The sequence below is a fragment of the Nilaparvata lugens genome, chromosome 4 (assembly GCF_014356525.2).
Source record: "Nilaparvata lugens isolate BPH chromosome 4, ASM1435652v1, whole genome shotgun sequence".
In the NCBI taxonomy this organism is placed as follows: Eukaryota; Metazoa; Arthropoda; class Insecta; order Hemiptera; family Delphacidae; genus Nilaparvata; species Nilaparvata lugens.
In genome coordinates this window covers 58211717-58217658 of record NC_052507.1, presented here as the reverse complement: position 1 = coordinate 58217658, position 5942 = coordinate 58211717, and positions in this window count along the sequence as shown.

Below are 5942 nucleotides of genomic sequence, written 5' to 3'. Positions count from 1 at the left end.
TGAATTTTGTTCTTCCTCAGGCATGAAGAGCCTAATATAGGTCCTATGGCTGGTGGAGTTCAAGTGATAGATTAGACAATGTGATAGACAAGTGATACATAGACAACCCAAGTAGCAAACAAATATTGTCTCATTATTGCCACAACATTCAGCAACATTGTTGAAGATATTTTCATTATGATATTGTAGCAGTATAGTCATAATATTGTTGCAATATCAAATTATATTTTACATAAATATACTTAATAATATCTATACAACATTGTCGCGATATTGAATAATACATCATGTAAATAATGTTTGGCAATATTGCGATAATATAAAAACAACATTGTCACGATATTAAATTATATGTCGGAAATTTCATGTTTTCTGCTCGCTATGTCTCGACATTGACGAACATAAACATTAATCAAAAAATAACTTTTGATCGGATAAACATTATCCGCAGACACCAATAGAAAGGAGACATTCTCCCCGTTAATTTGATATAAAATCGTTATAATGACCCATCATTCTGAGAGAAGTGATATTTAAAAGAAAAACAAATCTTCGCGATGTTTCCAATTCTATCATAAAATTTCAATTTCCTTTTAATCCTTCAACCCTGAAACTTTTTTAGCGCTACTAGGATATCGGGGATGATATTCTACATCCAATTATGACGTTTAATTGAAAATTTGAGAAAGTTGCAATTCTACACGATTTGGCAACCCTGTAATTTCTTCGGATGGAGGGCCAAGTCTCAACTTATTTTACACTGACTATAACTTGTTGGCGTCAGTTATACGTGACGAAGAAGAAAAATGAAAAACCGGTGTTTCTTGCTCTGTCTGCTCCTGCCCTGTTGACATTCACTTGATAGAGAGAAATCCTTTGAATAAAGTGGATAGTCAATAGAATCTATTCTTTTAAATGTTTATTCTACAGTTCCACCCTCTTTCTTCCTTTCTTTGTTCTCTCTCCGTCTCTCCACCAACCCAATTAACCAATGCTTGCTACTCACGCACTTTTCTTCTTGCAATATTAGAGCAGCATCTGTTGGATTCGGATGTTTGAAACAGTTCATTTCTGAGTTGAAGAAGTGTTAAGTGAGAATGAATGTATCATTTTCTACTGGCAAGTTTGAATCCTTCTCCTCCTGACCATTCAAACATGCGAACACAATAAATTAGAAGAGAGAGAGAGAGAAAGTGTGACTACTCTATCCTTTACGCTACTACCGACCCTCGACCATAGAGTGGGTGGGAGGAACAGCTCTTGCGATCAAGTCGATAGTCCTACTGTGAAATTCTTTCGCAGGTAAAAAGTTATTGTCTGCTCAAATCGGTGTATGAGATTGGGAGTTAACAGTACTTCTGCTTTCATTGGAATCCAAGTTTGCTAGTTAATATACTTCTCAATGAAATAGAGAAACATAACAGACACCTAGATTTTGGACACCAAACTGCAGTAGAGCTTGGCCACTTCAAAATAGCAGCGTTGCTGAATTGTGTAAACTTTTTCTAATACAGGGTCATTCACGTTTCTAACATAATCATAGAAAAATATATAAATTTTAAAGCGTTCTATGACATATTTCTGTCATCAAATATATTTGATCGAACGCAGTGAGGTATATGTTTTAACTCAGATTTTTTTGTCTGTATGTATGTTACGCATTTACGGCCAAACGCGTTGATAGAATTCAATGAGATTTGGCAGGTATATTCCTTTTTTATCTGCGCGTCGATGTATACACAAGGTTTTTTGAAATTTTGCATTTTAAGTATATAATATGGAAAGAGAGAAAAGGAATTCACAGAACTACTAGTATAATAATGCTCTATATAGGAGACCATATAGGACATAGGCATAATGCAATGACACGTGCAATGCATCAGAGGAATATAGACAACTTCTCACAACGTCTACAGGAGTGTATGGACAAAACAAACAACTTTTAACAGATGTTATTTTTCGTGTAATTGATTTTTCAATTTTTTCCTCTCTAATTTTTATAATGGCGACATCCAAGGTGCACACTGAAAAAATAAATTTTGAGTTACCGTACGTTCAATAATGAGTGTGTAACTGTTATTTTAAATCATTCATACCTCCCTGCTCAACCCTGTAATACAATGCAATCTTTTGCCAGAAACTGGTAATGAAATTCCAAGGAAAGGTTTCACGGAAAGTAACACTACAACAATAGCGCTCACTAGATTGTTCGTTTTCTGAGAATTGGGCCAGAAATAGTGAATACACAGCACATGTGAAATGAATGAATGAATAGAGCATTGCTGTTGAAATCGTATTTCTTATTGGAATGCTGAAAATTCTTCCTTTTCAGAAAATTCTGTTCGACTGGCTGTAAGGGTAAGGCTACAAGACAAAAGACCTTATCTAGGAAGTCGAGGAACTGAATTGAAAAGCACGAGGCATGTTATGAATAGATGAATGGAACTTCGTGGAAGTGGAAGGTAACCAGGTAGCAAAATCGGTCCGACTCTTGAAGCGCTTGTGTAACCACTTTGAGGAAAAATGGCGTGGGCATTTTGCTGTATTTCTTTATCACAATTATACATAAAGAAATTATTTGTGATGGAGAAACGTTTTCAGTGAATTGAATATAGCGAAAAAACAACAATATAAACATTATAAAGTGTAAAAAACATTATGTTTCGGTACACATCCCATGAGTGAAAGAGAAGTAAAAACTTTTGAAATGCAAAAGAAAAACATATTTTTGAAATTTTTCAATATTAGAAAAAATCCAATTTCCTTTGAAAACTTCTACCCACGAACTTTTTCAACACTATACTGGCATCTTGAGGATGATATTCTACATACAGATAATAAATATTAGGTTCAATCGGGAATGTGAAGAAGTTCCAATTTCACACAATCTTAGGACGCTGCTATTTCGTGGGTGAAGTGCTCAATAACAAACTTACGTTGTGTGAACTATATAGAGCGTTTCAGGATTCCGAAATCAACTATAAACTGAATTAAAATTTAAGTATCAAATGATCCACATGAAATACTACCCCAACTTCAAAGATAAAGTTGAATCAAGCTTGAATTGATATTGCTTGACATTCAACTTCGAATTCCATTGAATTTTTTTCACTTGAATCGAAACATGCCCTTGTTGTTCAATGCTGAAAAACTTGGTTGGAATCGAACTCAAATATGGCTTGTTAGGTATTTCGCTTTAATCTAGCTTTTATTGCGATGGTCAAACAAGTCTTGACTTTGGTTTGCATTCTTCTTGTTGATCGAAAGGCTGACAAAGATAGATGAGATTAGAATAGGTAGGTAGAGTTCTCTACTTAGGTAGTTACAATACACCATACTGGCTTATATACACTAATTTCCATTAAATGACAGTATTTCTATTATTATTCAACAAATTTAACAAGGCATGAAAAATATATTAATACGAATGAAAATTGAATGCAATTTGAATAACGATAATATAATATTGTGATGTAACTACATAAATTGGCCGTGTTTTAGCAAATATTTGTCCGAGAGAGAGATAAAATAAGATATTTATTGATAATTGTTACAAGGCTGTTGCCTATGGTAAAATTTAAAAAATTGACAATATAAAATCAAATCAAACTTAGGAGATGAATAATTATTTAACAGTTCCTCATCAGTATTAATCAATTACAAATATTGAAGAAAATAATATTGTACATATTGAGCCATCAACACTATAGTGAGGTCCACGTTATAATGACAGTATTTGTTCAACTTTGGTTTTGCTATCCTTGGCCATCATTCGACAAAGCCGGTGGTACTATCCTTTGCTAGGTCCACAACGATGCCAATTATGTTTTTGACAGTGTAGAAATATAATTAATTAATGCAGAGAATCAGCATCGCTATTCTCCTATCTTTATCCACTACCATTATAACGTAGACCTCACTATATACTACACCTTTTCCAACTGTATTTGAGAAAGTATCAATTGTAATATTGAGAATAGTCATTTGTATTTGAGAAAACGTCAGATGTAAATGAGAATAGTCAATAGTATTTGAGAAGTCATCACTTGTAATTGAGAATAGTGAATTTTATTCGAGAAAGTATCATTTCCATTTGAAAAGATACGATTTGAAAAGTAGAAGTTGTCAGTTGTAATTGGGAAATGATTTTAAAAATCCAGTACTTCCAGTACTTATATTTTCCATAACTGTACTCATTCAAAATAATATGGAAATTTATTTAATATTCCAATAAAACGTTTAGTTTTTGGATAAAACATTATTTTCAAGCCTCAAAATCCATTGAAGGATTGCATTTGTTCCTTCATCTGAATCAATTGATCAATAGATTAAATTGATTGATGATAAAGTTTAATTGCGCCGTAAACATAGAGAATTTGATCTCTGTTGTTTTGCTTGGAGACAAAAGATACATTGCCAGTACATACATAGAAATAATTCACATTAATCATTCGTAAATAGTACAGGGGAAATACTTTCACCATTGAAAATATTAAATTTCCCCCATGCAAAGCCTATGATAAAAATTGTAATACTGTGTACGAAGTACAGTATCCTTTCCAGCTCAAATCAAACCTGTACTGTAGGCTACAGAAGAGTCATCACATGTCAATTGGAAAATTTCCTCATTTTCAATTGATATCTTCTCATTTGCATTTGACGATTTCTCAAATACAATTCACTATTCTCAATTACATGTGATGATTTCCCAAATACAATTGACTATTCTCGTCTACATCTGACATTCCTTCAATTACAAGTCACTATTCTCAAATACAATTGATACTTTCTCAAATAAACATGATACTTGGAAATTTAGAAATTTGGGTACCTTACTTTTTTCGGATAGCAATACTTTCCTCACCTATGGTAATATGATATAGGGCAAGGAAAGTAAAAAAGGTCATTTTAGTTATGGGCTCGAAGTCGTGCTGCTAAATCCAATATCTACACTCACCAAATGCATTTTAGAGGTTGTGATAGCTTTTTTTGAAAGTTGTTTATCGCTAAAAATATGGTGAGAAATCTCGCCAAAAGCCAAGATTCGCCAAATGGTTTATCAATTTTATGTGAGGTATTTTAGGTCTGTTCACAGTAATGTCGATTGAAACTTTCCCCGATGCTAAGACATCGGTTGGATAGAAGCATGTCCGGAAAAAACTGAATAGAGCTGCAGTGTGACTTGTGTGATGCTATTTCGAGATATAGCTAAATGGGCTTCGACAAACGACTGCAACGAACAACCATTTATGTCAGTGATTTTAAACTATGTCTCACATAGTTATGTTTGATTTTATGTAACGACTCTGCAACCGGGCATTAAGAAAAGAAAAAAAACATCAAAATCAAATTTCATATTCTCGTAACAGTTGTTCTTTATATAGAACTTCTATATAAAGTTTTCTAACTATTACCTTCCTTGCCCTATTACAATAGGTAAGGAAAGTATTGCTTTCCAAGAAAAAGGTAGCTGAATTTATAAATTTCTATACTTTTCAAGGTCCCCTGAGTACAAAAAAGTTGTTTTTGGATATTAGTCTGTATGTGTGTAAAACTCTAAAATGGCATGGGACCAGGTAAAAATTCGTTGTTTAGAGGATTTCGTTAAGTGAAGGTTTGTTATAGATAAGTTCGACTGTAATATTACATTACAGAGAGTGATAGAGAGAGAGAGAGAGAGTGAGAGAGAGAGAGAGAGACAGAGAGAGAGAGGGAGGGAGTAGGTGGGAGAGAGAGCGGAAGAATAAGTATGAGGGGAGGAGATAGAGAGGAATGATAGAGAAAGTGAGAGAGATTTTTCTTGTCCTCTTGTAAGAAGTTCTCATCTAACTGCCCACTATCACTAGTAGTATAACTATAGATACCGGTATTCAACTATAGCTACAGTATTTACAAAGCAGGGACCTTGCTCGATGGAAAAAGTTGAAAAGTAGACAATGATT